Raw genomic sequence first — 9,580 nt, 5'->3', positions numbered from 1 at the left:
CTTTGGTTCACAGCCCACGCTCAATCCACTGAGTTACGCCACCCAGGGCTAGTAACATGGACTTTTACAAGTAGGTTTCCACATGGCTACTGAACGGAGAAAAATGTTTTCGTTAATAAAACGTGTACGACGACCCCGCTCTCACACACAGGGACCCAGGAGGGAGACCCCTGGACTGGGCTGGGCCCCGTGGGACTGGCACCACCAACCCCAGGAAGGCGTCTGAGCAGCGGGGTCTGTGGTGTGGGGGGGGCCATGTGGCGTGGCCCCTGTGGCCCCGGAGTTTCCTCTGAAGGACCCTCTCCTGACACGCAGCCACTGGAAAGGTCACGGGAGCTGCACGTGTGACACTGAAGTGACACAGGGTGGGCTGGCGCCGACAGTCAGACACACGCAGACCAGACCGCCCAGGGCCGCCCCCACGGTCTACACAGCCCAATGGGAGGTCCCGTCACCATCGCTGAGCTACTGTGAACCAGATGAACCACATGATTGACATTGTCACTGTGAGTGCTTCCCTTTCACAGTGTATGTTTCCATCTCAGTATGCAGGAGTCAGTGCGCTTTCCTGAGGCTGTCTTGTGCCAGCCGTAGGTTTAAGTCTTCACAACCGGAGGCGGTTGTCAGTGCTTCCGTCCCGAGCGGTGGCACGGGACACGATGGGGGGACGTACAACGGACGGTGTCCTAGCCACTCGGGCTGCGGCGTTACCAAGGAGTTCCGAGGGAACGCACATTCAGGGAATGCTGCGTTAAAGAGCGTGAGCGAGGCGGCTGTAATGCAGACTTCCTTAGGGTTTTAAAATCCTGGTTTTCCCTTTAAATCTCTAATAGAGGGAACTTTTTATGGTCTTTCCTACTCTGTTTCAGCGTAAAGCCCTTGTCTGCAGCACACTGCACAGGACTCGGCAAAATGGAAAACAGACTCTGGAAGTTGCTCGTTAAATACAAACCCTTCTAGCGGTCCCTGGCAAGACCAAAAAAAAAAAAAAAAAAAACCAGCAAAAAGGCACATTAGGATGGTGAAAGTTAGCTCACATGTGGAGCCGGGGGGGATGATGTGACGTGATGTGATTTCACACCCTCCACCCGGGGCTGTCACTCTGTCGATGAAAGCGAAGGGGCTCGCACTTTTCCATCCGGAAAAGGATGCTGTTCGCTGTGTGGAGAGCAGCAGCCCCCTGCGCGTGCGCGGGGGAGGCAGGGGTTACGAGGAGTCTGTGCCTTGCCCTCCGGTGCGGAAGGTCTGCTACAGGCATCGTGTGCGAACGGTGAACCACAATGTTCCCGTCACTGGGTGTCCCAGGGTGCCCAGGAGGAAAACGCCCGAACCGGTGAACACTGCCGAGACCGGGCTTGTGTTCCCGGGGCTCCCCTCCTCGCAGCGGTCGGCCCTCAGCTGCCCGTCAAGAGCCACCCCGGCTGCCTTTCTGTGTGCATGTCGCTCCTGCGTCCCTGAGCCTCTAGTGGTAACAGAAGAAACCCCCAGAGTTGAAAAGGGGTCACAGTGGCTTGGCCAGAAAGTCATCTGTGGACACGGCTCAGTGTCTTGGACGAGAAAGGACACGTGTTTTATCGGCTGGGAAACAGCTCTCGGTGCCCTGAGGCCGTGAGGCCGTGAGCGCAGCCACAGCAGCAACCTGCCAGGCTGCCCCCAGGACCCGGGCCACCTGTTCTCATGCACCCCCTCCTCACTCTCCAGGCACGGGGGGCTGTCGGGGGGCCGTCACAGCTCTGTGGGCCAGGCCTGTCTTAAAAATCCTAAGTATGAGGACGCTCCGTGCCACTGACAGCTGAGCGAGCCACAGCTGGCGCGTGTCTGCATTTGACGTCCGGGTGCGTGGACCTGGGGTCGGGATTTGGGCCTCCTGCGCGCTTTGCCCAGGATTCCCGCGCACACGGGCCGTGAGTGTGCTGGCGGCGGCCAGAATGTGTGGTGTCGGCGGGGCAGCCTCGCTCTCCAAAAGGAGCAAACAGAGCTCTTAGGTCGTGAATGAATGACCTCACTACCCCCTCTTGTGAATTACTCTGGATTCGTTCAACAACTATTTATTACACGCTACTCCCGGTGTTGCCGGTGCTTGTGACACCCTGGGGAACGAGGTGCAGGCCACGCTGTGGCCACGTCAGGCGGCTGTAGCTGACGAACGTGACCACTGGGGACCGGCAGGCCAGGCTGAGGGAGCACCCAGTCAGTGTGTCCACCCAGGCGCCGTTTGTCACGTTCTGCACTGGACGGCATGGGTGGCTGTGGTGACAGAACATGGGGCAGCGCCCCCTCAGGGGGCTGCACTCTCCTGGGAGACACAGCCAGAAGCCACACGACCAGACCCCTCCTCTCCCTGCTGGGCCTCCCCCCACTGTACTCACCCCCATTAAGATAGCATGTTCCGTGTTCCACTTCCGTGTCGTCTGTCTCCTCCCCCAGAGGACACGCTTTCTAGAAACGTGACTCTGTCCCGTTTAGAGCTCTGTTGACAAACAGCATGTAAAACAATGCCCAGCTCATCAGCAGCATCCAATATTTATTTTCTGGATGAACAAGTAAAATAATCACATACGTCCTTGTGTTCACCTACATTTTCTTGGGTCTCTGCTTCCCATTTCCTGTATAACAATACGGAAAAATTCCCATTCCCTCATAACAATAGCAATGATGCAAAATACAGAAACTTCTAGCACACAAGAAAACAACTCTAATACGTATTTAAACGAACAATATGTTACAGCAATGCCAAGCAAAAACCATGCTAAACCGAGAGCGAATTTTATTGTGTTACCTAGCAGAGTAAAGCGATTATTCTAACACTATTTGAGTAGTACAGAACACATTCAATGAGAGTCTTCAGAAAGGAGAGGAACGCTTGAATTGTGAATAATTTTTGTAGCAAGTTGTGAAGAGAGAAAATAAGTCAAACGCGTCTCTATGGTGAGGCCCTCGGACTGCCCCTCACACCCATGGGTGTTGTATCACAAAGCTCCCTGGCGTGGCACAGCAGGACTCTTCTCCCTGAAAGAGGTGCCCTGCGCCCCCGCCTCAGCACCTCTGCGAAGCCCGTGGGCCTCCGCAGCAGTGGGACAGCGCCCGAGCTCAGGATACCTGGACGTCCCCAGGAGTTGGGGGGACGCGGCTGGGCTTCCCTCTCTTTCCACTCGTATCTCCCACGCGACCTCCCCTTCCTCAAGCCCGCCACAGTCCCACGACAGTCTCTCCAACTGCTGAGCCGTGTGGGATAACCCCCCCCCCGGCCCCCGACAAAGGAAGACCGGCAAGGGAACAAAAAGCCCACCAGAATGCCGGTGTGTTCGTTCACGCTACAGAGATTCTTCCGCGGAGAATTACTGGCGGGCAGCGTTTGGCTCACACATCAAATGAAAGCGAAATTTGGTTTTCATAATAAAACCCCAACCCCATTTTCAGTAGGACTTACATCCGTCTCCCTAGACACACCACAGCCAGAATCACAGCTCGCCAGTTCTGGGTGGCGGGGAACGCTTTCAGCCGACGTTCTCAACCTGAACAACCCTGAGAAGGAATTGTTTTATCACTCAGGTTAAACAAACACCTGGTTTCAGGTAGTGCCTGGGACTGGATTCCCACGCTACGTCGCCAGGACCCCGGAGGCCGCTCTGCACCGAGTCACGGCGGGCCCCACCAGCCCGGAGCCCCCTTCCGGCTCTAACAGGCACCCACACCCGCTCCTCTGGGGCCGGGCGCCCTCCCGGGAACCACCACGCTCCGCGGCCCGAGGAGGGGGGGCACAAGCAGGGATATCCACACCGAGTCCCACCGTACGTCTGCCTTCACTGCAGCGGACACAGGGGCTCGGGACACGCCCCCCCCCACGTGCAGCCTTGGCCCCGGCCGCGTGGAGACACGGGCCGGGGGAGAACAGCGGCCACCAGGCAGCGTGCGGCCCAGAGCAGCCGGAGCTGGGCTTCCCGGCCGGCCCAAGTGGGGGAACGGTGCACACTTCCCACAGGGCTCCTCACACGCTCAGAAGTAAGGCCGTGTGTGCTAAAGCCGCTTTAATTCCACCACCGTGTTCTTCACAGCAGAGCAAACACACCCCACGCATCCCCAAGGAAAGATCCTGGCGTGTCCGTGCCATGTAAAAGGTCTCGTGAGCGTCACAGGCCTTTTCGTTACAGCCTTTAATGATGGATAATTAACACTCGGACTATGGTATCTCCCTCGGTTTGCTCTGATTGGGGGATCCCCCGCCGTAGCCGCGTGGGGCCGGGAGCACGGGGCCCACGCAGGGAGCATGCAACCCCTCAGGCCCCGCGTCTCTGGGCTGGGCCCCGAGGCCCCGAGGGGTAAAGGGAAGTCAGCGCAGAGCTGCCTGCCCGACGTCGTCCACCAGAGGGCGCACAGGCGGTCGAGAGGGATCGGCAGCGACCAGGGAGGCGGGCGGGGCCGCCCGAGGAGAGCGCTTCAGGCCTCAGCAGCGGGACAGAACATTTCCGAGTGGCACCGGCCCCCTCTCACAGAAACAGAGTGTCACACGACAAGCCCTATCGTCCCGAACAGCGGCTCTGCAGCTATATGAATAGTTTGAATCAGGCCTTTCACTACCACAGGCCGTGAAAACAGAAATCAAAGCCTTTGCTTCCTACGTGAGTTAAATGCACACATAATGCGTGCGGAAATGAGTTCTCTCTTTGCACGGCGAGTGCAAACCAGATAAGAAAAAGCCCCTGTTTTTACAGGGCGTGGCCTCATGTCATCGAGGCGGATGCGACTAGGAGAGAAGTAGTTGCCGAAAGATGGCAAAGTTCCCCCAAACCGAAGAGACGTTGATGAAGCATCCCCAGGGGAGGAAGCCGGAGCCTGCCCCCCAGCGTCTCCCGCACAGGAGGGACCGGGGGCTCAGGAGGGACCGGGGCTCAGAGCTGCATGGGGGCCTCTGAGAAGGAGCGGGGACCGCGGTGCGGAGTACGAGGCCAACACTGACAGTGTCCCTGACCCTGACGGGACGTGTTCCCGCACCCCCTCTTCTCCCCCGGTGTCTCAGGGCTTCTAGTCCCACCTTCGCCTCTGTCACTCGGTAAACGTGACACTGTCATCAACGGGGACTGTTCTGTGATGAAACGTAATTATTCCAGTGTCCTGACAGCTGCCAGCATCCTTCACAGACGTGTAAATGTCGGCAAACTCTTTGGCAACATACACACACACACACACACACACACGTATCCATAAGAGTCTGTGGTATACAGGTACACAAAGGGTGCTAGCAAATGTTATATCTATGCTCACATATTTACTCACGTATGTAAACACATAGGTGCTCCTGTATGTACGTGGGGGACCACACAAGGGGCTCACAGGCATGTAACACTGCAGGCCAGGCCCCACCTCTGTAGGCTCGCTGATTCCCCCGACAACCCTGTGCAGTGACACCCCTGCCACCCCCACTCTGGCGAAGTGGGACCCGAGGGGCTGGCCCGCGTCGCACACTCTGTGGGTGGTGGCAGGATGGGGCCCGGACGGTCCCGGCTCGACACTCCTCGCTCCTTCCAGAGGACACGGCAGGGTCACCGTTTCCTCTCTCAATGTGGGGGGGACTCGGGAGCGGGCAGCGGCCGGCCGACACCCAGACGCACTGAGCGGAGGCCCCGGACACCTGCCCAGGGGAGGGCGTGGTGCACGGGAGAATCCCACACACGTCAGGGAGGGGCGCACAGTCGCCTGTGAAAGTGCGTCCCGTCCGTCCCGATCGCCCAGGTGAGCAGACGTTTCTTCGCACCCACGGGAGCTGCAGCCCTGGGGGTCCTCAGGAATCCTCTGCGTGGGAGTCTTCACCTGTCCAGATGCCCACCCGTCCGATGCAGTCATCCCCCCGCTCCCCGCATTTTCCTTACAAGTCCCCCTGCCCTGCAGAGCCTGAATCCACCCCCTTCCGTCTTAGCTCCTCAGGACACCTGTGGGCACCCGTCATGGGCGCGTGAGTGTCCCTGTCACGGACCTGCAGCTCCTGCCACGGCTGCGAGCCTCTGGTCGTCTTCTGAATACTTACCTGTAACTAGACCAAAAACCATGTTGAAACCTTCTTTTCCTTCTTTCTATAGCCTGTAGAATGTTGTAAAATGGTTTGCACACAGAATAAATACCTGTTAAATAATTATTAGCAACAATAATGTGCTATCTTGGCTCTTCCAGGTTAGACCTGGGTGTCCCTGCACCAGTAACGATCTCCCCTCTGCATTCAGGGGCCGAAAACTCACCTTCTCCGTCCTTTCAGGCAGTTGTGGGGGGTGCGTTCCATTCAGGACACTTGCTTGGATCTGCAAACCTTCTGGAGGAAACTCTGGTGGTACAGAAAGCTCTTACTTCAGAGTATAGTCCTGATACTGCTAATACTTTAGCCATTAGTAGTTTCATCCTGATAATCAGTATTAAATTGTGTCCTTGTGTAATGAACTAAAAGGTATTTAATAAACAATTAACAGGTAAATAAATGATGTTAAAGTTGTGGCCTTAAAACTAATTACCAGATTTCTTATTATTAGGCTAATAACTAGTGAGCTGTCTAAATCAAAGACAGTTATTGCATTTTGCTGTAATGGAACATTACCACACCTGTTTCAGTTCTGATCAGGAGCGTTAAACATTTCTCAGTTTATTGTATTGGCTCCAGAACGTATAGGTGAAGGTTCTGAAGGAAGTATTTCAAAACCACATTTAGGAATAATCCGAAAACTTAGCCACAAAAAAAGAAAATCACTATAAAGAAAAAAGCAAGTAAAAACTGTTTAGCCTGTTATGTCTAATTACTGTGTCTTTTATCAGATTACTAAACAATTATGTTAGGCCCAGGGCGTTCAGTCTTGAAAATGCTCTGAAATTGAGGAACACACTAAAAACAGAAGGTAGTTAAAAAGTATGGTGGTTTAATTGACGTAACAACAGACACCTGAAAGTGGTATTGGCTCTTCTCATTGGCTTGCACCCAGCAGCCCTGTCCCAAGTAGCCTGCAGTCTGGGAAGACGGGCCGGTAAAACGAGGCGCCAAGTGAAGCCAGTGCTGAGTGAGTCTCTGAGGGACCCGCTGCTTCCCGACACTCACGTCAGCCTTGTCAGGCCACCGCCATCCGACACTCACCCGGCTAAGACCCAGAACCTCTGCAAAGAAGCGGCCCCTTGGACCTTGAGATGCCGTGTCTGCCTCGCCAAGGAGAACGACACGTTTAAAAAGTAAAACCGAAGCTGAACTGGAGATGTGGTCCTTCTAAACTCCGTGTAAAGCAAATATCTGTGTTGTGTTTGGCATTACGACTTGTTCACATGTCCAGAATGCGAAGAGCTCACTGGCTCACAACCCCCTCAGTGCAGCTCCCGCGCCCCTGGCTCCCCAGATGAGACACCGCGGCCACCTTCCCGGTTCTTTAAAGGTGCTTTTTCCTTCCTTTTGGAACTAGAACAAAAAACGAGGGAAAGTAGGTGGAATAAGATGATGAATAAAAGGAAGCAAAAGTGGTAATAAAGGGATGAGGGGACTAAATACATTTTATCCACATGAAACGCCCATTCTTAATAGAGTTTAAAAACAAAGATTCTGCCCCAGCTGGTGTGGCTCAGTGGACTGAGCGCCGGCCTGAGAACCAAAGGGTCGCCAGTTCAATTCCCAGTCAGGGCAAATGCCTGGGTTGCAGGCCAGGTCCCCAGTAGGGGGTGCACGAGAGTACCAGCCACACACTGATGTTTCTCTATCTCTTTCTCCCTCCCTTCCCCTCTCTCTAAAAACAAATATATAAAATATTTTAAAAAGTAAATGAAAGTAAACAATAAAAAAAAGATTCTTCAGAGACACAGTTGGTCCACAGAAACTTTCCCCACATTCCTTTGTGAGGCCTGAATCAATTATCCTGAGATATTACTCATCTCACATTACACACCTGGGGCGAGAGAAACACTTATTTTCAAACTTCGTCCAACGCCATAAACATCCCTGAGATTTAGTGACTGTACTTTTGTTCTCAAGCCAGCGGACACTCTGAGCACCAGCTGTGTGCTGGGGGCCGTGCCTTGGGTCAGCAGATACGTTCTGTGCAAGGTTACTCGACCTGTCTGAGCTCAGGCTTGCTCTTTCTGGCCTCCCACCTGGGACAAGCCCCCTGCCTGCTCTCCATCCCACTTTCCTCATCTGCGAGTGGGGGCACCGCCTACCCTGTAGATGTCAACAGATCAGATGCATATAAGTGGTTTTGTCCACTGGAGAACTCCAAGCAAGTGGGTATTATTATCACATCCCTAGAACCATGAATGTGCTTATTCACTGTTTTTAAGTTCTTCATCTCCTTGCTACAATGCAGGCAGCACTTAACGAGCAGCAGGTGTGTGGCTGCGTTAGGGAGGCGCACACAGCCACAGGGAGCTGCCTCACCAGAGAGAGCAGAGTGAGCCCAAGCTCCGGGGATGCCCCACCCCCAGGCCCCTCCGGAGACTGCCGCCCTGGTGGGCTCCGGGGGCCGATCTGGACATGGGCCCTGCTCCCTGAAGGCCGCGGGTGCGCAGAGCCAGCCAGCACCGAGAGAGACATTTAGCTCCTGTGTGCAGACTCAGTTCCACCCTGGCAGAGTATTTCTGGGGCTCTGCTGCGCGCTGGCAGAGGAATAAGGAATCAGATAGGGTGCCCTCTCTGCCCCATGCACCCACTCGTTCATTCATTCACTGAATAAAATCTGTGCTATGATCAAGTCACTGTTGCGCTGGGTCTGCTCCATCTGCTAGGAAACCGGGACCTCTGAACAGTGGCTGATCCTGTCTCTTCGATAATCAGACTCATTTACTGTTACCAAATTCTGCAACCCAGAGGCCAGGAAGCCTGAAGCCTGAGGGTGAGGAAGGGTGGGACCTGAGGCCACTCGGGGCTGAACTGGGAGGCAGCCGCGCCCCTCCCCTCACTGCGCCTCTGGGGCTGGTGTCCCCACTTGTGAGCGTGGGGATGTGGCCTGGTGGCCTGGATGACCCATGAGGGTGGTGCTTTCACAACACGTGCACGAGTTCCTTCTGAGAGCGGAGCCTCACTGCCCGCCCTTCAGCGAGGACGGAGCGACTCACTAGGACATGGGCGCGTGCAAGTGATGGAGTGGGTCGTAAAAGGCAGGGCTGCTTCCCTGCTCGCTCAGGGGTTCGCAGTCTGGGCAGAAGCCAGAGGCCCCAGCCAGCAGCGCTGTGGGGAGTCTGGCTGCCCAGAGCCCCTGGCTGAGCCCCGTTGGGAGCCTCGGAGCCCGGCCAGCCGGCCTTCAGAGCCAGGAGCCCCGACCGGCATCCGAGTGCGGTGCCCAGGAACCCCGTGCGGGGACCGGCGAAGCCACTTCTGGTCCCCGACTTTCCAGGTCTTCGTGAGGTCATAAACACGTGCTGTCTTAAGCTACTGAAGTCCGGGGTTCTTTGTCAGCGAGCGGTCCACGGCTCATACAGTGGCACGGACAGAAACCCACGTTATATAGTGGAACATGCCATGAATGAATAATGAGTCACACCTTCCTGTCTTGACAGGGAATTTGGGACATTTGTAGGAGCTTTTGCCTTCAGGGCCACTGAAGACCAAAACCAAAATGGTAAAACTGTT

This window comes from Phyllostomus discolor, chromosome 8, assembly GCF_004126475.2.
Source record: "Phyllostomus discolor isolate MPI-MPIP mPhyDis1 chromosome 8, mPhyDis1.pri.v3, whole genome shotgun sequence".
In the NCBI taxonomy this organism is placed as follows: Eukaryota; Metazoa; Chordata; class Mammalia; order Chiroptera; family Phyllostomidae; genus Phyllostomus; species Phyllostomus discolor.
This window is presented reverse-complemented; position numbering follows the sequence as displayed.